The sequence below is a fragment of the Protopterus annectens genome, chromosome 7.part0, assembly GCF_019279795.1.
Source record: "Protopterus annectens isolate FY-2018-M chromosome 7.part0, PAN1.0, whole genome shotgun sequence".
NCBI lineage: Eukaryota > Metazoa > Chordata > Ceratodontiformes > Protopteridae > Protopterus > Protopterus annectens.
In genome coordinates, this window is record NC_056739.1 from 958,453,138 (window position 1) to 958,477,452 (window position 24,315).

Here is a 24,315-nt window from a genome sequence, read left to right on the forward strand (position 1 = left end):
TCAGGGCTAGTGTGTATGCTATGTAGTGTCGCGTGTTGTTTACGTTCCGTGTGTCGGTGTAATGGTGTTCGGTGTAATGGTGTTCGGTGTTTTGCATTGTCGGGTTTGTGTGATGTCGGTCATCTGGCGTCGGGGAGTTTTCCGTCGGGGAATCGTCGTGTCGGTAATTAGTAGTAGACCCATATATATATATATATATATATATATATATATATATATATATAGATATATATACACACACACACACACATATAGAAACACTAGGGACTTTCATAACTCATGAAAATGCAGTAAATGCCCCTGCTAAGACATAATGTAATGGTATGCATTCCAACTGGACTTCTTTGTGCCACAGGGATTTTAGAAGTTAATTTTTTCACCCAAGGTGAAAAGAAAAACTGTTTCACTATAAATACATGATTGCCAGCAGAAAGATGTGCTGAGTTTCAGTTAAGAGTGTTTTACTCTAGCCAGAATCCTTTGGAAATAATCTTAAATGCTGTTGGCATTGTACCAGTGAAAGCACTGATATAAGCAGCATACAATTTCCATATAAAACTAGCTCTAGCAATCACTCTCTTCAGTTCTTTAATATCCCTGCAGGGGAAAAGTGCTCTTGTAGTAGATACTGGTGGAGTGCCCTTATGTTAAGTTTTTATAAAGATAATTATGACATCAGTAAGAACTTCACAGAAACACAGTATAAGTGGCACCATAACTATAAGCATTACTAAGTTAAAACAGAGCCGCTTCTGTGCCACAGATGGATAAAGCCCTGACTACAATTCACCCTGGTTAAATTATAGTCTTGGGTGGCTGACGGAGCAGCAGAGAGAGAGAGATACATGCCCATCCAATAGTAGATTGGTACATGGGCATCTCTATATGATGATCCCTGGTGGAGGCTAGTGACATCACTAGAAGAGGTGTGGTCAGCATGGGCAGTGGGGCTTGGCTGAGCTGTTGTGGAGGCATGGCAATGTGCCACAGATCCTCATGTTGCACCACTCCCCTCAAGGGCAGTAGTTGTTGCGACTTTTGCTTTTCCCGGTTAGGGGTCGCCACAGCGGAACTCCGGTCTGCTAATGATTGGCAGTAGATTTTTACATGCCGAGTTGCCAGCCCTGACGCACAACCTTCAACGGCAGCCCATTCACGCATGTCTCCACACAGAAGACGCTTTAGCTGAAAATCGAACAGGACGTCTTACTGTGAGGCGACAATGCTACCGCAGCACCACCACCGCAGTCAGTAGTATAATACCATAATGGGAGAGAGGAAATAAAGGTAGGCCAATAGCCTGCTAACTCTGACTAGCATGGACTGGGCAAATGGGCCAGGCCAGTAACAATGAAGGAAGGGTTGGGAGGAGGCAAAAAAAAAAGAAAGAAAGAAAAGAGGGATGAAACCTTTAGCTTGGGGAGGCTAACAATCAACATTAAATCACTACATATTGGTACATAACATGTGCTTGACTACTCGAGGGAGGAGGACTACTACAGGTGCTCCTGCAGCACAGCCATGCCAAAATCTGTTCTACTACTAGACTGAACTTCTAACTTCCAGTGTTCGGTGAAACTAAGAGCAGTATGTATCAGGGACTACAGCACCAAAGTAAGACCACAAGGAGAAGCGGGATCTTTGAAAGGAAGCTTAAAAAGAACATACCCTTAAAAGGCCTTGCAGAGCCTAGAAGAAAACATGGGACTATTACTTAGGTGAAAGTTAGAAATAGCCACCAATTGAAGCTTAGTCATTGAGAAACTCGCTCCTTGCTGAAACAGACAAGAAAGGAATGATAAAATGTCCTGAACAAGAACAGAAACAGGATCAATGTCCCACTGACGAGCCCAAAGAGAAAACCTCTTCCATTTACAGGACTACACCTTTTTAGTAGAAGGTTTCTGAGATGCCAAAATGATGTCCTTCACCAGAGAAGGCAGCTTAACCTAATTATCATTGGAACTGGAGGTACCACTCTGTCAGCCTCAGGGATTGAAGGTTTGGAGGAGGAAGTCTCCAATGATGGGAAATGAGATCCTGGGCTGGATCTAATATTCAGGGTGGATATGATGGTGCCCCCCCCCCCCGGCTTGTTGATGTACCATACTACCATCATGTTGTTTGAATTGCTACAGTTCCAGGAGGGAGATGGTCCTGAAAGGCTTGCAGTGATAGGACGACAGCTCTCATCGCTACGACACTGATGTGCAACTTGGTCTCCGAGGGGGACAACGTGCCTCGGGCTGAACTTCCCTGAAAATGTCCCCCCACCCCCAACAGGGACGCGTCTTTGATCACTGAGGTTTGGGGTTGCGGAAGACAAAAGGGTCTCCCTAGCAGAAAATCCTTGGCCTGGAACCACCACGCTAAGTGACGCCGCAGACACAAAATATCAGGATTGTCATGGACATAGGCTGAAGATGAGCTGGCCACTGTACCGTAAGGGTCCACTGGAGTGCCCGCATGTGGTACCTGGTAAGGGTAACCAGCTGAATAGCCGCTGCCATAGAACCAAGGGCTTGAAGTACTAGGTGGACAGGGGCACTGTCCCAATCCAGGAGGAGGAGGAGGAGGACTTGCTCCCGGATCGCGCCCGATCGAACCCCTATGAATTCCAGACTCTGACATGGGGGAAGGTGTGACTTGGGAAGGTTGACAGCAATGCCTAGATTTCAAAATAGGCTGAGAGAGTAATCGGTAGCTAGAGTAAGAAGATGACTTTTGAGAGCTGTAAGGGGCCACCTGTCCAAATACAGGAAGACCTGAAATCCCTGCAGCCGGAGATGGGCTCCTACCAATGCCATACATATGGTGAACGCCCGGGGGACTGAGGTGAGGGATCTGAACTGATAATGATTGGCCCCCCAGCCAGAAGTGCAGGAATTTCTTGTTGTGCCTGTCGAATTTTATGTGATAGTATGCGCATCCTTGAGATCTATCAAGCACATCCCATCATCCTTGTGCAGAAGCAGAAGAATGGACTGAACAGTGACCATCTGGAATTTCGACTTCTTGACTGATAAATTCAGCTTGCTGAGGTCCAGAACAGGACACAGGCCCCCTGTTTCTTTGGGCACTAAAAGAAGCGAGAGTAAGTACCGGATCCTTGTTGTCCTGTTGGGACCTCCTGGATGGCTCTTTTTTGAAGGAGGTCTTGAACCTCTCCAAGATCTAACTCCTTTGGCAGGGTGGGACGTCCGGTAGTGAATTTTGGATTGGGGGTTGACTAAAGGTATAAGTATCCCCTGGACACAATGCTTAGCAAACACTGGTCTGAGGTAATAGCAGCCTAAGCCAAAGGGTGCAAAGATATACAGCTCCCGACTGCCAACAGGGCAGGGCAGTCAGGCAGCACTTCATGGGCACTGTGGGGGCTTGTCCGAGAAGGGTTCTTGGAAATCCTGATTTTGCAGACCACCTCTGCCTCTGGGAGGGCATCTGCCATCAAATCTCCTTCCCCAACCGGAAGAAGAGGATTCCTGAAGAGCATCTTGGAAGGAAGACTGAGCCCTGCAGAACCATTGCTTCTTACTACCCCTCTAGAGTATTGAAGAAGGAACGGTGGGAAGTAGAAAAACTTGATCCCTACTGTGGACAAGGTCTCTCCCTCCTGTTTACTGTGGGTCAGTGCATCCTTGACTGAAGGACCAAAGTAGATCCGTCAAACGGGACATTAGTAAAAGACACCTTGAAATTGTCCGCTAACCCACAAAGGTGAAGCCAGGCATGACGCCTAACAGCAGTGCCTGTACCTGCTGCTTGATGGGTGACCTTGACTGCATTCGAGATGAACCTCATCCAGGCATTAGCAAGGGATGCGAGTTTGGAAAGCTTCAGAGAGACCAGTTTAAGGTTCTCCGGAGGCAACAACTCTGAAAGGGAAGAGGAAAACTCTGACATTAAATCCCTTTGCAGCCGTGTGAAATGTGCAATATAATTAAAAGTCGTCAGTCTGAAGGTAGCTGAGACATACATGCGCTTCCCAAAACGGTCAATTGCCCACAAAGTACAGTTGTGTACACTTACCATAAATGTAGATGTTTGAGTGTATTCACTGTTGCAGTCATTACATTTGGGTAATCTGCTGGCAGGTTGCCCTCAGTCGGCCTGAATTCCAAAGTCTTGGGTCCTGCGTCGGTTGCTGTCTCCTCTTCCATGACGTCAGGTCGTCAGGAGTATAAAACATGCAGCCGACGCCATTTTCTTTAGTTTTTCTTGCCTCCGATGTCAGGTGCCCCCAAAAAGGTAGCCAAAAAAAAAAAAAAATATATATATATATATATATATATATATATATATATATATATATATATACACACATGCATCAATATAAACTTTACCTTCATCTACAAGCAAATACACCACATAGGTTGTAGGAGACAGAGAAGGAAAGATAAACTCCAGAATGACAGGGGGATGGCGGGAGGGTAATCTGGACTGCAACAGTGAATACACTTGAACATCTACATTTATGGTAAGTGTACACAACTGTACTATGTTCTTCATGTTTCACTGTTGCAGTCATTACATTTGGGTAGAATTCCAAAGCTATGGTTGGGGGGCTGGAGCTAAACAGCATTAGGAGCGGCCATAAGGCCCTGCAGACCTGCAATGGCAAAGCCTGCCCTGGACTTAGAGTAGAGAGGCAAATGGTAATGCTTTGTAAAAGTGTGAACAGAACTCCAAGTAGCAGCCTCTAGAATGTCTTTGGTTGGTACTCCCCTTAGAAAGGCTGCTGAAGTAGCTGCAGCTCTGGTGGAATGAGACCCAATGCCCTTGGGCACAGGTTTACCATTATGTAAGTAGCAGAAACGGATGCAGTGGCTTATCCACTTTGAAATTGTCTGCTTTGAAATAGCCTTGCCTTCTGATCCTGCAGCATATGTCACTAGTAATTGCTCAGTTTTTCTTAGAGCTTTAGTCCTGCTTAAGTAGAATCTTAGCGGTCTGTGTACGTCCAAGGAATGCAGAATTCTCTCCCCCTTGTTCTGCAGATTTGGATAAAAGGTTGGCAGATGAATTGTTTGGTTAAGAGCCACAATGGAAACCACCTTAGGCATAAAAGTAGGATTTGTCCTCAGAGATACCCTGTCTGGGTAAAATATGATAAAAGGCTCTATAGCCATGAGGGCCTGTAGCTCTGAAACTCTTCTTGCTGAAGTTACTGCTAGTAGCAGAGCTGTTTTCCATGATAAGAACTTTATATCAGCGGTAGCAGCTGGTTCAAACGGAGGCAGGGTGAGCTTTTCCAACACATAATTGAGGTCCCAAGGAGGCAATGGTGATCTTCTAGGAGGCCTTAATTTTTTGAGGATGAGAAAAGACTGGTGGCTCTGTATTGTAATAAGCCGAAATGGCAGAGGCATGGATTTTAATGGATGAGAAAGATAAGCCTTTGTCAAGCATCTCAGTTAAGTATTGCAATATCTGAGGAATATTTGGTTCTGCTGTATCAGTTCCTTCTGCTGGACTCCAAGCACAGAATCTCTTCCATTTGTCAGCATAAGATCTTCTAGTAATAGGCCTTCTGGCTTCCAAAATGACATCCATCACAGCTTTACTGAGAGATGTTGTTTGCATGACTACATGATCAGCCATGCTGCCAGGTTCAGAGTCTGTAGTTGATTGTGCAGGAACTGATTGTTTTGCTGGGACAGTAGTTGTGGTCTTTGAGGCAAGGTCCAAGCTGGGTATTGAGACAAGTTCCTTAGGATTGGGTACCAGTATTGGCAGGGCCGGTCCATGGCAATTAGTATCATCTTTGGTTTCTCTTGTCTGACTTTTAGGAGGACCTCGGGGAGAAGAGGCAGAGGAGGAAAGGCATAAACTGATAGGTTTTTCCAACTGAAGGATAGGGCGTCCACTTTCCATGCTTGTCTGTGATAAGTCCTTGTGCAGAATCTTTTCAATTGATAATTTTGAGGAGAGGCAAATAGATCTATGTCTGGGCTCCCCCATTTCTCTGTTCTCATGCTGAAGACTTGTGGATTTAGTTTCCACTCGTGAGGATCCATAAGGTTTCTGCTTAAATCGTCTGCCAGAGTGTTTTGTTTTCCTGGCAGGAATTGAGCTTGAAGATGTATTTGGTAGGTCAAAGCTGTGTCCCACAGTGCCATGGCTAATCTGCAAAGGGGGTATGAGTGTGTGCCCCCTTGCTTGTTTATATACCACATGACTGTGGTGTTGTCCATCTTCATCAGTAGTTGTCCTGGATGAAGTAAGTCCTTGAAAGCTGTTAGGGCATTTTGAACAGCTAGCATCTCTTTCTGGTTGATATGCAGATGCATTTGCTTTGGTGACCATATGCCCTGAATGGATCTTCCTGCCATGTGGGTCCCCCAGGCATAATCTGATGAGTCTGTTAAGGTTTGGCTGGCAGGGGGTACAGTGAATGGCAGTCCCATGTTTTGGTGACATGCCTTTGCCCACCATAGAAACTCCTGTTTCAGGCAGGGAATGAGAGGAATCATTGTTTCCAGACTGTGAGAATGTTGATTCCATAAACATTTTAGGTACCATTGAAGTTTCCTCATATGCAACCTTGCATATGGAATCAGTAGGATGCAGGATGCCATGAAGCCCAGAGCCTGCAGAATTTGTCTTGCAGAAGACTGGGTTTCTGTTGCCATCAGTTTGAAGTAAGTAGTCAGTTGTCTTTGCTTGTCTGGCGTGAGGTAAACCATCTGGGCAGTTGTATTCAAGCTTGCACCCAGGAATGTTATCTTTTGAGAGGGTACCAGTTGTGATTTCTTTTTGTTTATTGTGTACCCTAGGCATGTTAGAAGCCTTTTCACAAACACCAGGTGTCGAGGAGTGTCCTTGTTCTCTGCTTGAATGAGAGAGTCGTCTAAGTAAGGATATATTTGTATACGTCTTTGTCTGCAAAATGCAATTACTGGTGCCAGGCACTTTGTAAAGGCCCTGGGTGCAGTAGATAAGCCAAAGGGCAGTGTAGAGAATTGGTAATGCATTAGGCCAGCCTTGAATCTGAGGTATCTTTTGCACAATTGTCTTACTGGGACATGCAGGTATGCCTCTTTTAAGTCTAAAGTCACCAGCCAAGCATTCTTTCCCAGCATGGGCAGAAGTTGCTGCAACGTCAGCATTTTGAATTTTGGAATGTCCAGGTATGTGCTCAAAATCGATAAATCCAGTATTGACTGCCAGGCCTTGTCCGTTCTGGCTACCAAGAACAGTCTTCAAGTAAAAACCTTGTCCTTTTTCCTATTCTGGTACTGTCTGAATGGCCCCCATATCCATCAGGGACGTAACGGTTTCTGTGCCTCTGCCCATTGATTTTTTGGCAGATCTGGCCAACCATTTGCCATTGGCAGAGTGTGGAAATGGAATCTGTATCCCTGTGATAGAATGTTCAGTACCCACTTGCCCTGGGTTATTAACTGCCAATTTTGAGCAAAAAGTGCTAATTTTCCCCCTATGGGTGCTGCCAAAAGATAAGTGCTTGGTGTAGGCAGAGGGAAGTCACTGGGATTGCTTTCTGTAGGTTTGCGCTTTATCTCCTCCAGATTTGGAGGTGGAAGTGCCCCATTGCTTTGACCTGTATGAATCTTGCACCTGGTATCTGGAACCCTTAGGGCGTCTGGATTTGCCCCTTTGAGCTCTGTCTGACACAGGAAAGGACCAATTTTTGTAGGCCAGTGTCTACTGAATCTTGGTGGCTGCACTTGTAAGAAGTCTAAAGTACAGTTTTGTACCTACCATAAATGTAGATGTCCGATAGATATGCAACTGCAGTCATAACATATGGGTTGTCCTGCCTCAGGCAGCCCTCGGTCAGCCGAATTCAAAAGTCTGGGTCCGGCGTCGGCTGGTGTCGCCTCCTCTCCGACGTCACAACGGCTGGAGTATAAAGGCATCGGCCGACGCCATCTTCTTCAGTGTTTCTTGCCCCAGGTGCCCTCCTAGGAAGGCTAAATTTGGTGAATGGATAAACAATTCCAAACATACACAACAGTAATAAACTGATACACCATAGGAAATACCCCCAGCTAAAAGGAACAGGGGGAATGGACCCAAATGAAGGAAAAGAGGGGAAGGAGGGAGGGAAAATCCGACTGCAGTTGCATATCTATCGGACATCTACATTTATGGTAGGTACAAAACTGTACTATGTCCTTCAAGAATGCAACTGCAGTCATAACATATGGGTTGAATACCATAGCCAAGCTGGGGGTGGATGGAGCTAAGAAAAGGATGGTGTAGCTAAAATGCCCTGCAGGACTGCTGAGGCAAAGCCTGCTCGGGATCTGGAGTATAAAGGCAGGTTGTAGTGTTTGGTAAATGTATGCACGGAGCTCCATGTAGCAGCCTCTAGAATGTCCTTTGTAGCCACTCCTCTTAGGAAAGCTGTGGATGTGGCTATAGCTCTGGTGGAATGTGGCCTAATATTGGCTGGCACACTTTTTCCATGGTAAGAATAGCAGAATCTGATGCAGTGTCCAATCCATTTTGAAATTGTTTGCTTGGAGATTGCCTTTCCTTGTATTCCTGCAGCATAGGCTACAAACAGCTGGTCAGACTTTCTGGTGGCCTTAGTTCTGTCCAAGTAGTAGCGTAGTTGCCTGTGTATGTCCAAGGTATGCAGCAGTCTTTCCCCTCTATTCTGAGGATTGGGGAAGAAAGTGGGAAGGTGAATAGCTTGATTTAGAGACACCCTGGAAATCACCTGTGGCATGAAAGAAGGATTTGTTCTTAGAGAGACTCTGTCCTGATGGAAAATGAGGAAAGGAGGTACTGCCATGAGTGCCTGCATCTCCTAGACTCTTCTTGCTGATGTGACTGCCAATAGAAAAACCGTTTTCCATGACAGAAATTGCATCTCCGAGGTTGCTGCTGGCTCAAAGGGAGGCAGAGATAATTTTTCCAGTACAAAATTGAGGTCCCATGCAGGTACTGGTTGATTTCTGGGAGGCTTGATATTCTTTATCCCTCTCAGGAACTGTCTTAGCAAAGGATGTGAGAACACTGGTGGGTCACAATTGTATCTTGCTGAGATTGCTGAAGTATGAATCTTTATGGAAGAATAGGAGAGTCCAGTTTGAAATATTTCTGCCAAGTATTCCAATATCTGAGGTATACTCAGTACTGTTGTATCCTGACCCCTGTTGGCAGCCCAGATGCTGAATCTCTTCCACTTGGCTGAATAGGCTTTTCTGGTGGATGGTCTGCGTGCTTCCAATAAGATGTCCTGAACTGCCTTGGAAAGATTGGAAGCCGAAGGAGTTAGAGTAACCTCCAGGCTGTCAGATGTAATGTTTTCAGGTTTTGGTGAACAGTCCTGTAGTTGTGTTGTGTTAGGAGCAGGGGCCATAGGGGCAGAGGCCACAGTTTGGTCCGAGTTATGCTCAACAGCAATGGGTACCAGTGTTGCTTTGGCCAGTCTGGAGCTATCAAAATGCCTGTTGGTTGTTCTGCTTTGATCTTCAGGATCACCTTGGTCAACAGTGGCAGAGGAGGAAATGCATACATTTTTAGGGAATTCCTGCTGAAGGAGAGAGCATCCGTTGTCCAGGCTAGTGCATGGTGAGTCCTGGTACAGAACGTTTCCAGGTGATGATTTGTGTGAGACGCAAATAGATCTATGTCCGGTCTTCCTCATGTCTTTGTTATTTGTGAGAAAATGTGGAGATGCAGCATCCATTCGTGTGGCCTGGCACAAACTGGGATTGCAGGTGTATTTTCAGACTCAGTGTTTTTTCCCAGAGAATCATTGTTAGTCTGCAGAGGGGGTAAGAATGAGTCCCTCCCTGCTTGTTTATGTACCACATGACAGTGGTGTTGTCTGTCCTGATTAGTAAATGTCCTTGCTGCAGTGATTTTTTCTCTCTCGATTGCCTCTATCACCGGCAGCATCTCTTTTTGCTTTATGTGCAGATGTCTTTCCTTTGGCGTCCATTGCCCTTGAGCATCTGCCCTCCATGTCCCCATCCATGATCTGAGGTCTGTTGTAATTATTTGACCTGCTTGAGGTCTGTTGAAAGACATGCCTTTGTTTAATTGGACATGGAATAAGTGGGATTACGTCCTCTAGGCTTTGGCTGCGTTGGGACCATAAGCTTTTCAAATACCATTGCAGCCGTCTTGCCAAAGGTATCAGAAGAATGCATGATGCCATGAACCCCAGGGCCTGTAGGATTTTCCTTGCAGTCAGCTGGGAGAGCTGTGCTAGGCCTTTGAAGTACTCCGGTAACTGCTGTTTTTCCTCTGTGAGGTAGGCCATTTGTGCTTGTGTGTCCAGTTTGGCTCCTAGGAAAATAATCTGTTGGGATGGCAGTAGCCTTGATTTCTGAATGTTGACTGTGTATCCCAAGGCCTGTAGTAATTGCATGACATAGTCCAAGTTTTTTATTAAGGTTTGTCTGTTGTCTGCTTGTATGAGGCAGTCGTCCAGGTAGGGGTATATTTGAATTCCCTGGAGTCTGCAGTGTGCCACTACTGATGCCAGGCATTTCGTGAACACTCTGGGCGCAGTAGATAAGCCAAACGGCAATGCTGAGAATTGATAGTGCTCTGTCCCTGCAAGAAATCTGAGGTATCTTCTGCAGCTTTGTCTGATAGGGACATGCAGGTATGCCTCCTTGAGGTCCAGTGTGACCAGCCAAGACCCCTTGCCCAGCATGGGAAGGAGTTGCTGTAACGTCAGCATTTTGAACTTTGGCACAATGAGAAAGGTATTTAGAGTAGACAAGTCCAGTATAGGCCTCCATTTGTTTTCCTTTCTTGGAACAAGGAACAGTCTTGAATAAAATCCCCTGGCCTTGTTCCTGGGGAGGTACCTTTTCTATTGCTTTTATACTTAATAGCTTTGAAACTTGAATGAGTGCCTCTGCCCTTTGATGGTGTGGCAGGTTTGGCATGCCCTGTCTTGTAGGTAAAGTATGGAAGTGGAATCTGTAACCCTTGTCTATTAAATCCAGAATCCAACTGTCCTTGATTAAGGTATGCCAGTTTTTTGAGAATAAGGATAATTTTCCGCCCAAGGGTGCTTCTCTCTGAGCCCTTGTAGGCAGTATGAAAGTCAAGTCATTGTGATTGTCCTTGTGGTGCAGCTGGACTGGCTGCAGCACTTCTTTGATTTGTAGGTTGCCATTGGCGCCCCTGTAGGAGCCTCGGTATTGTCCTCGGCCATGCCTGTTCTTTCCCCTTTGAAACTTGTCCGAGTCTGGGAAGGACCAATTCTTTGAAGGCCAGTTTCTACTGAATCTGGGTGGCTGAACCTGGAGGAAATCCTTGACTGTCTGTACTGACTTAGCTTTTTCCTCAAATCTTCAACACATCTTGTGCATTAGCACCAAAAAGCTTCTGTTTTTCCAGAGGTGCATCAAGTAACTTTACTTTGACATGGTCTGGCAGTGGCTGATCTTTTAACCAAGCATGTCTACGTATCACAGCCCCAGTCATAGCTGCCCTACATGAAGCTTCCAATGCATCATAACCACACTGAAGAAAATGATTGTTAACCTGCTGAGTGTTATGCATGTGATCCTGCAATGCCTTTCTATCAATAGGCTCAGGAGAGGCTAACTTTTTCTGTAAATCATCCAGTAAAAAATCCTGGTACTGAAACATGTGAAAAAGACAGTTAAGGGACCTCATGGCTAGGGTGGTAGAGGTATAAACTTTTTTACCCCATCTCTCCATAGACCTGGCTTCCCTATCCGCTGGCAAAGGGTTCTTGGCAGTGGAGGTAGCCACTCCCTTGGGGCCCTGTGAAATAGTTTCTAAATCCACGGTGTGGGCCTTAAAGAGATGTTTGTGAGTGTCAGGGACTCTGTAATATCTGTCTGGCTTGACAGGAGCAGGGGGGAGAGAGTCAGGGTTAGCACTGGAATCGGAGAAAACATCATCCAAAACATCCATTACAGGAGGAATAGCTAAAGGTCTGTGCTGGGGAAGCTTTAGGAAGGTACGGAGCCTTTTCCTGGAGTCAGAGAATTCCTGACCCTGCCATTGGAAATGTTCCCTCATTGAGTGCAGGACTTCACCAAATGAGAAATCCTCTGGAGGAGAGGCAGAAGGAATAGATTCCTCAGCATCAGAAACCTCATAGGCCTGGAAGGATTCTTCTTGAATATCTGAATGCTCAGAATCCCCAGAGGCCTCATCTGAAGAGAGGTTTTCAGTCTGCTCAGTTCTAGGCCTTTTCTCTGCAGGAGGCTGAGAACCTCTGTCTGGGTGAGGCTGAGACCCCCTGATAAGGGAAATAAGGTCTGCAGCTGGAGACATAATCTGTTTATCAGAAGAGGGGGCATGGACAGCAGGTTTAGGATGGGCCTTGGCCTGGCTGGCGGCCTTAGCACGTGCAAAGGCCTTGATGGACATAGATACAGGAGGCCTAGCAGCCCCACGTGCAGGAGTGACCTTGTCCACCGGAATGGTGTCGGGTAAATCAAGAACTTCGGTATCCGGAGGAAAATCAACAACCGGCACCAAAGAGGTCTCTGGGACCGAAGGAGTAGATAACGCTGTGTCGTTGGTCTGGAGCGGCTGAATCACCGCTTCCGTAGGGACTGAAGCACTTGCAGAGGGTCTAGGAGTAGTATCGGTAGAGGACGCGGGCCGAGGATGCCGGTCCTGGTCTTTGCGTTTTTTGGAAGATTGAGCTGTCGGTTGATCTGACGGCATGGTATACGTGAAGGATTCGCCAAAAAAGTCTTCAGCAAATTCTGCCCGGCGCCTGAGAGTGCGCTTATTAAAGCAAGCACAGGCAGCACAGGCCGAGACGTCGTGGTCTGGGCCCAGGCAAGGAAGACAGTAAGAATGGAAGTCCTTATGAGGTATTTGTTTACCACAAGACAAACAATTATTAACTTTCTCAATTTGTTCTGACATCGGCTGAGGCAAGAAAAATGTTCCCAACGGGTACTTAGCTTTAGATGACTTCGGTACTGAAAACACAGGAGCTGACCGACCGCACTTGTGAACTGCTTCTGCTTCGGGCACCGCTGCAAGAAAGACTGGAGAAGATGGCGCCGGCCGATGCCTTTATACTCCAGCCGTGACGCCGGAGAGGAGGCGACACCAGCCGGACCCAGACTTTGGAATTCGGCCGACCGATGGCTGCCTGAGGCAGGACAACCCATATGTTATGACTGCAGTTGCATTCTTGAAGGACATCTGTTTGCATAGACTTAGCTTTGCCTTCCATTTTCTTTAAAACCTCTTCTGCCTTAATACCAAACAGAGAATCATGCTGTAAAGGTGCATCTAGCAATTTAGCTTTAACAAGATCAGGCAAATTTTGTTCCTTTAACCAGGCATGCCTCCTAATCATAGATCCAATAACTGCGGCCCTGCAGGAGGCCTCTAAGGAATCAAAACCACATTGCAAAGTATGCTCTCCAACTTGTTCAGCTGCACGCAATAATTCCTGCAAGTCTTTATTTACTGCACATTCTGAAATCAACATCATTTTCTGTTTCAGCAATCCCATAACATGCTGTTGGTACTTAAGCATATGAAATTGACAGTTTAAGGCCCCGACTGCCAAGGTTGCAGATGTATAAACCTTTTTCCCCATCTGTCCAGTGCCCTTGAATCTCTGTCAGAGGGGGTAGGATTTTTTGCTGTTGAGGCCTTAACTCCCTTTGTACCCTGTGAAATAGTTTCAGGATCAGCAGCAGGGTTTCTAAATAAAAAATTATGTGAGTCAGGGACCCTGTAATATCTGTCAGGCTTACTGAGAGCCGGAGGCAAGGAGTCAGGGGTCAAGCTTAACTCCGAAAACACATCATCCACAATGTCTAAAACAGAGGGAATGGCTAAAGGCCTGTGCTGAGGGAGAAGGAGGAAATCCCTGAGCCTCTTTTTTGATTCTGAGAAGTCTTGACTCCTAGTGAAAATGCTCCCTCAAAGTATGCAAGGTTTCTCCAAATGAATAATCCTTAGGAGGAGATACAGATGGAATAGACTCCTCAGCATCAGAATCCTCATAGGGAGGTATAGATAATTCCTAGTCAGAAGAGGAATCAGAAGAAATAGAAAACTGATCTGAAGATTCATAATCAGTGTCTTGCCTAGGGTCTCTTATCAAGAGGGGGATGGGTACCCCTGATCAAGGTAATAAGGTCTTCAGCCATTTTGATCATCTGTTTTTTAGGTATAGAGGCCTGTGCACGTGGCTCATGCATTGGTTTTTTAGTTTTAGAAGTTGCTTTTGTCTTTGGTTTTGCAGCTGTCGTCGGTTTGATATACAAATGTTGAGGTCTGAATACACCCTGCTCAGCGGCTCCGGACACATCCGAGGGAGATACATCCGTCGGTCCAATACCGTGAGTATCTTGCGGCATGCCGGACTCCACATGGGTGTCGGTAGAGGTCTGCGACTCGAAGGTAGCGGGTATCAGGGGCTGCGAAAGCGCCTCACTGAGTACCGGTGAACCGGTGATTGGCTTAGGAGAAGCTTCGTCGTTGGTTTTGGATCTCAACTGCCTTTCTCTGTCCTTTTCTTTGCGTTTTTTTATGTACTCCGGTAGTCGGGTTGCTATCCAACGACATTTCTGGGTAGTTAAATCCGTTTCCAAAATACTTTGATGCAAAAATATGCCAACGCTTAACAGTGCGTTGATTAAATCTAGCACAAAACCGACAGCCAGGCACGTTATGATCAGGGCCTAGGCAAGGAATACAGTATAAATGGAAATCCTTATGAGGTATTTGCTTCCCACAAGTAATACAATTATTAACTTTTTCTGACATCGGTAAAAAGCAAGAAAAAAGTTTCCCCAACGTGGTACTTAGCGTTAGTGAAGACTTTGGTTCTGAAACTCAAACTCGAATATTTCAGTAGTCGGCCAACCGGCACTTGCGAAATGCTTCTGCTTTGGGCACCGCGCGGCAAGAAAGACTAAAGAAAATATCGTCGGCTGCATGTTTTTTACCCCTGATGACCTGACGTCATGGAAGAGGAGACAGCAACCGACGCAGGACCCAAGACTTTGGAATTCAGGCCAGCTGAGGGCAACCTGTCAGCAGATTACCCAAATGTAATGACTGCAACAGTGAAACATGAAGAACATCTCTCTATTAGGGGGGTGGACCATAGAGCTCTATTCCGCAAGCTGTTTCTTGGTGGCTGCGGTATCCACAATAGCATCTACAGGGATACCCTTACTCCAAAAAGGTTTGTTTTTCGGTGGCCTTAGAAACTTGTCTGCCCTCTTGGGTACCAGTTCTACTGTGTCCAGCTCCTTCCACGCAATGCTGGCAATAAGCTGGACTAGCTCTTCCTCAGGGGGAGACACACAGGAGGAAGATGGGCCCACCCCGAATGCCTTCAGTAACAAGGATTCCTCTGAGGACGGGGTGGGGGCAGACCAACTGTCCCGCTCTTTCAGGATCTCGAGTATACCTCCAAAGGATACCTCCTCAGATGGTAGTCTGGGGGACACGTCCCCTTCCTCGAAATCTGTGTCCTTGGTGAGGGACTCGAGAGGAGTCAAGGTGCCTTTTCCTTATACGTCCTCTTCTGAGGAGGTTCCTCCACCGTGGGCTCTGGGGAGGACTCAGAGGAGGAGGGTACTCCCATGGGGGTAATGACCATCTGAAGGCGATCCTGGGAGGGTTGACCCTGAACCAATGATGAAGACTCTCTACCCAAAATGGAACCAGGCAGGGGTGGGTCCAGAGCTGAGACAGAGGCTGCTGACCAACTGGATATGGTCCTCTCTATCGCCCAGATAGCTGATGGACTGGAAGAAGCCTCACCCTCATCCCTGCCAGTAAAGACAGACTGGCATGGGAGGGGGATCCTGACACAGTCCCAATGTCCCTGGATGATATTGGTCCTGAGCTATCCAAGGCAGATACCCCCAAGGGAATGGAACAGTCCAAAAACTCCAGACCAGATCCTCCCCCTTGGTGACCCCCGTGGATCGCTCCTGGCCAAGGAAACGCCAGCCTCAAGGGCAAGGGGGCTGAACCAGCCTGGGACCCAGGTGGTGTGGGAGTAGGGGCACTACCCGACACCGATGGCCTCTCCTTAGGCAAGCTCTGACCCTGAGGAGCCAAACTCGCATGAGTTGGATGGAAAGAGAGGAGTTCTGACATGGGTGAAGAGTCTCTCAGCAAGTGGGTAGGGGACAGAAGCAAGCCAAGTTCCATTTGGGCTTTGAGAAAGCTCATCATCTGGTCCACATCAGATAGAAGCAAACTCGTGGTAGACCGGGAGGAAACCAAAGAATGACCTGAATGGGTTGAGGGGTCTGTGGTACCTAGAAGAGAACCTGCTGGACTGCCTCAGATCTGAAATTCTGGAAGGGGCCGGAAGATCAACTATAGAATTGGGCTCTGAGGAAGCTGTCAGATCTGTCGGACAGGAGGATCCGAGCGGACTAAGGACCCTGAAGATGGATCCGACAGATCCAAGGGGGTTTTGGACCTCAGAGCTTCCAAGGGTTCGTGTCTGACTGGGAGAGTCCAGGCTCTCGGAGCCGAAGACCCCAAAGCTGGCCTCGGATCCGGGGCACTTGGATCAGAGAGCCTCAGTCTTTTTGCAGAAGAGTCCCGAGGGAAAGAGGGCTTCCTCTTGGGCTCTGATGGAGCTTTGGAGGGGGATCCGGAGACCAGGGGACCTCCTTTAGCCAGCCCTTTTAACAACAGCTTATTCCTACTGTCTAGGAGAGCCCTAGGACTGAATTCTGCACAAATGTCACATTCAACCTCTAAATGGTAGAAACACTCTTCATGTGTATTGGTGGGAGCCAACATCCGAACACATGAAGAACAGCGTCTGAAACCTGTGGGGTTGTCAGATATATCCTTACTACAAATACAAACCTCCAGCACGCTCACGCACACACACGCGCACACACACACACACACACACACACACACACACACACACACACACACACACACACACACACACACACACACCCTTACCCAAAGAAAATGGAAAGGAAAGTAAAGAAGGCTAACCAGAAGGGAAAGGGCATGAAAACCCTAAGGGACCGGACCAATGACTAATGGAGGGGAGGGAAAAGTACAGTTGTGTACACTTACCATAAATGTAGATGTTCGAGTGTATTCACTGTTGCAGTCATCGCATTTGGGTTATCTGCTTGCAGTAGCCCTCAAGTCAGCCTGATTATCAAAGTCTTGAGTCCTGCATCGGTTGCTGCCTCATCTTCCATGATGTCAGGTAGTCAGGGGTATAAAGCATGCAGCCGATGCCATTACATCAGTTTTTCTTGCCCAGATGTCAGGTGCCCCCCTAACGGGAAGCAATTATATACAAGGTTACACCTCCAACAAAAAAGCAAATACACCAAAAAGCTTTAAGCATAGTAAACAAAAATAGAGGTATAGTCAATAGAAGTCAGGGGGCTGGAGGGAGGGTAACCAGGACTGCAACAGTGAATACACTCATACATCTACATTTATTGTAAGTGTACACAACTGTACTATGTTCTTCGTGTTTCACTGTTGCAGTCATCACATTTGGGTAGATTCCCAAAGCTAAGGATGGGAGGAGGTAATTTAATAGCATTAGGACTAGCTATAAGGCCCTGCAAGACTGCAGTGGAGAAGCCAGCTATGGATTTAGAGAAAATAGGCAAATGGTAATGCTTGGTAGCAGCTTCTAGGATGTCTTTGGTAGGGACACCTTTGAGAAAGGTTGCAGAGGTAGATGCGACCCTGGTTGAATGTAGTCTTATCCCCTGCGGGGTAGATTTTCCATGGTGCTTTGAAATGGCCTTCCCCTCTGCCCCTGCAGCAAATGCAACCAGCAGCTGTTCAGATTTCCTGTCCAAGTAAAATCTAAGTTGTCTGTACACATCTAAGGAGTGCAGGTTCTGTTCCCCTTTGTTCTGTGGATTAGAAAAGAAGGTTGGCAAATAAATGGACTGATTAAGGGCCACACTGGATACCACCTTGGGCATGAAAGAGGGATTGGTCCTGAGGGACACCCTGTCCGCATGAAAGATAATGAAAGGCTCCACTGCCATGAGGGCCTGTAATTCAGACTCCCTTCTTGCTGAAGTGATGGCCAAAAGGAAGGCTGTTTTCCAAGAAAGGAATTTCAACTCATCATTTGCAGCTGGTTCAAACGGAGGTAGAGTGAGTTTTTCCAATACAAAGTTAAGGTCCCAGGCTGGTGTAGGGGATCTCCTTGGTGGTCTTAAGTTTTTGGCCCCTCCGAGGAACTGCTTCAGCAGTGGATGAGAGAAGAGGGGTGGTTCTGTGTTGTAATGAGCTGAAATGGCTGAGGTATAAATTTTTATGGAGAAAAAGGAAAGGCCCTTTTGAAGCATCTCAGTTAAGTATTGGGGAATCTGAGGTAAATTGGGTGCTGCTGTGCCCATGCCCTGAGTCTGGTTCCAGGAACAGAGTCTTTTCCATTTGTCACCATAGGATTTTCTAGTACTAGGCCTCCTTGCCTCCAGAATGACATCCAACACTTGCTTACTGAGGGATGGTAAAGGAGAGATCAGGTAATTAGCTAGGCTGCCAGGTTCAGGGTTTGAAGCTGTGGGTGCAGAATCTGGCCCTCCTGCTGGGACGGCAGGGCAAGTGTCTGAGGCAGCTGCCATGGTGCCAGTAATGACACACTGCGCAAAAGGGCATACCAGTGTTGGCGTGGCCAGTCTAGTGCAATCAGTATCATCCTTGGTTTGTCCTGTTTGATCTTTAGTAGTACCTGGGAGATGAGAGGCAAAGGGGGAAAAGCATAAACTGATAGGTTTTCCACGTGAAGGACAGGGCATCCACTTTCCAAACTTGTTTGTGGGGAGTCCTTGTGCAGAATTTGTCCAACTGGTAGTTCTGGGGGAGGCAAACAGGTCTATCTCTGGGCTCCCCCATTTATTTCTCAACATGTTGAATATCTTTGGTTCCAGTTTCCACTCATGTGGGTCCATGAGATTTCTGCTTTGGTCTTCTGCCAGTGTGTTTAGCTTTCCTGGCAGGAACTGAGCATGTAGGTGCACTTGGTAGCTCAAGGCTGTGCTCCACAGAGCCATAGCTAGTCTGCAGAGAGGGTATGAGTGGGTTTCCCCCTTGCTTGTTTATGTACCACATAACAGTGCTGCTGTTCCGTCTTTACCAATAATTGTCCTGGAAGAATGTGGTCCTTAAAAGCTGTCAGAGCATACTGTACAGCTAACATTTCTTTTTGATTGATATGCAGGTGCATTTGGCTTGGGTTCCATTTGCCCTGAATGCATTGCCCTGCCAAGTGCGCCCCCCACGCATAATCTGATGCATCTGTAGTTAGGGTTTAAGTGGCAGGGGGTCGAGTGAATGGCAGTTCCTTGTTCTGGTGGCAGGCCTCTGCCCACCAAAGGAACTCTATCTGTAGACAAGGTATGATAGGAATCATTGATTCTAGATCCTGAGAATGTTGACACCATAGGCTTTTTAGAGACCATTGTAATTTACTCATATGCAGTCTTGCATATGGAATTAGTAGAATGCAGGAGGCCATGAACTCCAGGGCTTGCAGAATTTTCCTTGCAGATAGCTGGGTCTTTGTGGCCAGTAGTTTGAAGTAGGCAGTCAAATGAACTTTTTTTTCTGGCGTGAGGTAGGCCATCTGGGAAGTTGTAATCAAGCTTGCTCCCAGGAATACAATTGGATGGAGGGGTACAAGATGTGATTTTTTTTTAATTTATGGTGTACCCCAGAGAAGTTAGCAATTTCTTTACAAATGCCAGATGATTTAATAGTATGTCCTGGCTTTCTGCCTGAATTAGACAATCGCCCAGGTATGGGTATATTTGAATATTTCTTTGTCTGCAAAATGCAATGACTGGAGCTAGGCACTTTTTGAATACCTGGGCGCAGTAGCTAAGCCAAGGGGTAGTGCAAAAAACTGACAGTGCATGTAGCCTGCTCTAAAGCGTAGGCATCTTCTGCAAGATTCCCTTATTGGGATGTGCAGGTAGGCTTCCTTTAAATCCAGTGTTGCCAACCAGGCATTTTTGCCTAGCATGGGAAGCAGCTGATGAAGAGTTAGGATCTTGAATTTTGGCATTACCAAAAATGTGTTTAGGATAGACATATCCAGGATAGGACACCAGGAATTGTCTTTTCTGGGTACTAGGAAAAGTTGAGTAGAAACCTTGCCCCCATTCTTCTTCTGGAACAGGTTGAATATCTCTGATGGTTAAAAGAGAGAGAAATTGCTTTTGAGCCTCTGTCCACTGATTTCAGGGTAGCTCTGGCCAGCCGTTTGGGGTTGGTAAGGAGTGGAAGTGGAATCTGTATACTTGAGAAACTATATTTAAAACCCATTTGTCCTGGCCAATGAGTTCCCAATTTTTTTGCATGCAGGGCAATCTTTCCCCCTAAAGGAACAGTCAGTTGAGCAGGGATTGGAAGGTTTAAAGTTAAGTCATTGAGACAGTTTACCACAGGGGGAGTCTTACTACTCCCTGCCTTGGAAGTGGGAGCCCCCCCACTGTTTAGGCCTGTGAGTGCCTTGGGACTGAAGCCTGGGTGTTCTGCTGGTTCTGGGTTTGGACTGAGAAGGCCTAGAAGAGGCAGGAAAGGACCAATTCTTAAGAGGGCCAGTGCCTACTAAATCTGTGAGGTTGTACTTGCAGGAAATTTTTAACAGTTTGCATAGATTTAGCTTTTTCCTCCATCTTTTCAAGTACTTCTTCTGCTTTGTTGCCAAACAGGTGGTCTTGGTTTAAGGGAGCATCCAGCAATTTAGCTTTAACATGATCTGGCAAAGATTGCTCCTTAAGCCAAGCATGCATTATAAGTACAGACCCAGTGACAGCAGCCATGCAAGATGCCTCTAATGAATCAAAACCACATTGCAAAGTATGTTTTGCAACTTGTTCAGCAGAATGCATTAAATCCTGTAATTCTTTATTTTCAGCACAGTCAGGAATCAACATCATTTTCTGTTTAATAAATCCAATAACATGCTGCTGATACTTTATCATATGAAACTGGCAGTTTAAAGCCCTAATGGCTAAAGTAGCAGAAGTATATACCTTCTTTCCCCATCTATCCAGAGCCCTGGAATCTCTAGAGGGAGTAGGATTTTTGGCAGTAGTAGCCTTAATGCCCTTGAGTCCCTGTAAAATGGTCTCAAGATCCGCAGTAGGATTTTTAAAAAGGAACTTGTGAGAGTCAGGTACCCTGTAATACCTATCAGGTTTTCTGGGAGCAGGAGATAGAGAGTCAGGGGCCAGGCTAGATTCCGAGAAGGCATAGTCTACAATGTCCAGTACAGGAGGGATAGCTAAAGGCCTGTGTTGTGGCAGGAGTAAGAATTCCCTAAGCCTCTTTGTGGAGTCAGAGTAATCCTGGCTTTCCCAGCAGAAATGCTCCCTAAGAGTATGCAAGGTTTCACCAAAAGAGAAATCCTCTGGAGGGGAAGCAGAGGGGATGGAGTCCTCTGCACCAGAATCCTCATAAGTAGATAATGGGAAATCCTGGTCATCAGAGAAAACAAAAATTTCAGAATCCTGATCAGAAGAATCAGAAGGAAAATCAGTCCTAGGTCTCTTAGAGGGGGAAGGGTGACTTCCCCTGATTAGAGTAATAAGGTCCTCAGCCATTCTTATCATTTGTTTTTTAGGCAAAGGGGCAAGACCATGCAGTCTGGGCGCCATTTTTTTAGGCATAGATCAAGTTTTAGGCCTTGAAGAAGAAGATGGCGTTGGTTTAATATGCAAGTCAGTAGGCCTGAATACACCCTCAGAAGCCGGTGCCTGCACAGCAGCTCCAGGCTCATCCAAGGTACTGACATCCGCAGGTTCCACAGTAGAAGCATCTCGCAGCATACCGGACTCCGAATGGGTCTCAGTAGAGGCCTACGAATCTGAAGTAGCAGGTATCAGGGGCTGCAAATGCACCTCACTGAGTACCGACGAACTGGCGAATAAGGTTGTCGGCAGCTTTGGACCTAAACGGTCGGTCTTTATCTTTGTGTTTTTTCGGAATGTCGGTAGTCGGGTGGCTTACAGAAGCCATTTCTGGATAACTGAACAGAGTACCAAAATATTTAGAACTGTAAATGAACCTATGACTAATAGTTTGTTGTTTAAATAGAGCACAAAACTGACAGCGAGGTACATCGTGGTCTGGGTCTAAGCAAGGAATGCAGTATGAATGGAAATCTTTATGAGGTATTTGCTTTCCACAAGAAATACAATTACTAACTTTTACTGACATCGGTTTAAAGCAAGAAAAAGTTTCCCCAACAGGGTACTTAGCTTGGTTGAAGACTTTGGTTCTGAAATTCGAAAACGAAAATTTAAGGAGTCTGCTGACCAGCACTTGCGAACAGCTTCTGCTTCGGGCACCGCACGGCAAGAAAGACTGATGTAATGGCGTCGGCTGCATGCTTTATACCCCTGACTACCTGATGTCATGGAGGATGAGACAGCAACTGATGCAGGACCCAAGACTTTGATAATCAGACCGACTGAGGGCTACTGCAAGCAGATAACCCAAATGTGATGACTGCAACAGTGAAACACGAAGAACATCTAAAACTAGCCTAACAACTAACTACCTGACAGAAAGAAAAGGGAAGAGGAAAAAAAGCAATTTTAAGCTACTTACCTGAAAGCTGAGTTTGAGCTTCAGTAGATGTGTCTACTCATGATTCGTGGCAAATGAAATCTGGGGATTATGGGTAGCAGGGGTTCCTGGGAGGGGATGAGCTCAAGCTCCGGAACTGTCACTTACTCTACCGGCTTGGATCCGAGGTCGGATCCAAGACCCATCCATGTCAATAATGACAAGGATAGAATCAGATTCCTGTTTTGGAAAACTAGTAAGCTACAACTGAAGGTTGTTTTTAAAACGTGTACAGTAATATATTCATAAAAGAGCTTGCAAAATGTGATTAAAATTTAAAACTGATACAAAGAAAAAAAAACAAAAACAACCCATATTAACAACAGAATCTGCTGACCATATCTTTGTTAACTATAAAGTTGCCATCAAAATTAACAGAAAATGCCTCACAGGACCCAGTCATTCATATGCAGTTGGATTTATATCTAAGCCCAAAACTATTACCATACAAGAAATAAATTAAATAATATCATACTGGAATCTATGCATAGAAGACAGAATCTTTTACTAAACTTGGAGCAGTGTGAGCCACTTTGGCTCGTCTAAGAGTCTCTTTTTGAACAACGAGAAAAACACTACCGGTCTTTGTGAACTAGAAGCACTATGAGGAAATACTGCTGTATCTGATTGTCAAACTTTGGTATGAAGCTCTCCTCTGTTGAAGACTACCATAACTTAGATACTGTCTCCTTTGCTGGTGTAAAGGAAAAGTACAGTTGTGTACACTTAGCATAAATGTAGATGTTTGAGTATATTCACTGTTGCAGTAATCACACATGGGTTATCTGCCTGCAGGTAGCCCTCAGTCAGCCCGAATACCACAGTCTTGGGATTTCTGCATCGGATGCTGTCACTTCTTCCATGATGTCAGGTCGTCAGGGGTATAAAACATGCAGATGACGCCATTACATCAGTTTTCCTTGCCCCAGATGTTAGGAGTTCCCAAAATAGGAAGCAATTACATGGTGTGGAACACCCCCAGTAAAAAGTAAATATTGTTATAAGATATGGCCAAAAAAAAAAAACGAATAGGTAGAAAGTATAGAGAATTCAGGGGGCTGGAGGGAGGGTAACCAGGACTGCAAGAGTGAATACACTCAAACATCTACATTTATGGTAAGTGTACACAACTGTACTATGTTCTTTGTGTTTCACTACTGCAGTCATCACACTTGGGTTGATTCCCAAAGCTGAGGAAGGGTGGAGGCAGTCAAGAAGCATTAGGGCTGGCTAGCAGGCCTTGTAAGACTGCTCTGGCAAATCCAGCTCTGGATTTAGAAAAGATAGGTAAGTGGTAAAGTTTGGTGAAGATGTGTACATTACTCTAAGTTGCAGCTTCCAGGATGTCCATAGTAGGGACTCCCCTGAAAAATGCTGTAGAGATTGAGGTAGTCCTAGTGGAATGAGTTCCGATTCCCTGTGGGGTAGGTTTCCCATGATGTTTGCAGCAGAAATGGATGCAGTGTGCATTCCATTTAGAAGTGGTTTGCTTTGAAATGGCCTTGCCCTCTCTGTCCCTGCAGCAAAGCTGACTAGCAGCTGGTCAGATTTTCTGAAAGGTTTAGCCCTGTCCAGGTAGAACCTAAGCTGCCTGTGCACGTCCAAGTGAGTGCAGGATTCTTTCCCCTTTATTCTGAGGATTAGGGAAAAAGGTTGGCAAATGAATGGATTGGTTTAAAGCACACTAGATACCACCTTGGGCATAAATGATGGGTTAGTCCTGAGGGAACCATGTCCACATGGAAG

General features: G+C 46.1%; 1 protein-coding gene across 1 annotated transcript in view; it reads right to left on the reverse strand.

Moving 5' to 3' along the window:
* The window catches only part of LOC122806800 (RNA polymerase-associated protein LEO1-like), a 344,162-nt gene that overhangs the window by 183,874 nt on the left and 135,973 nt on the right, over window positions 1-24,315 (reverse strand). The gene's annotated exons all lie outside the window — the stretch shown is intronic.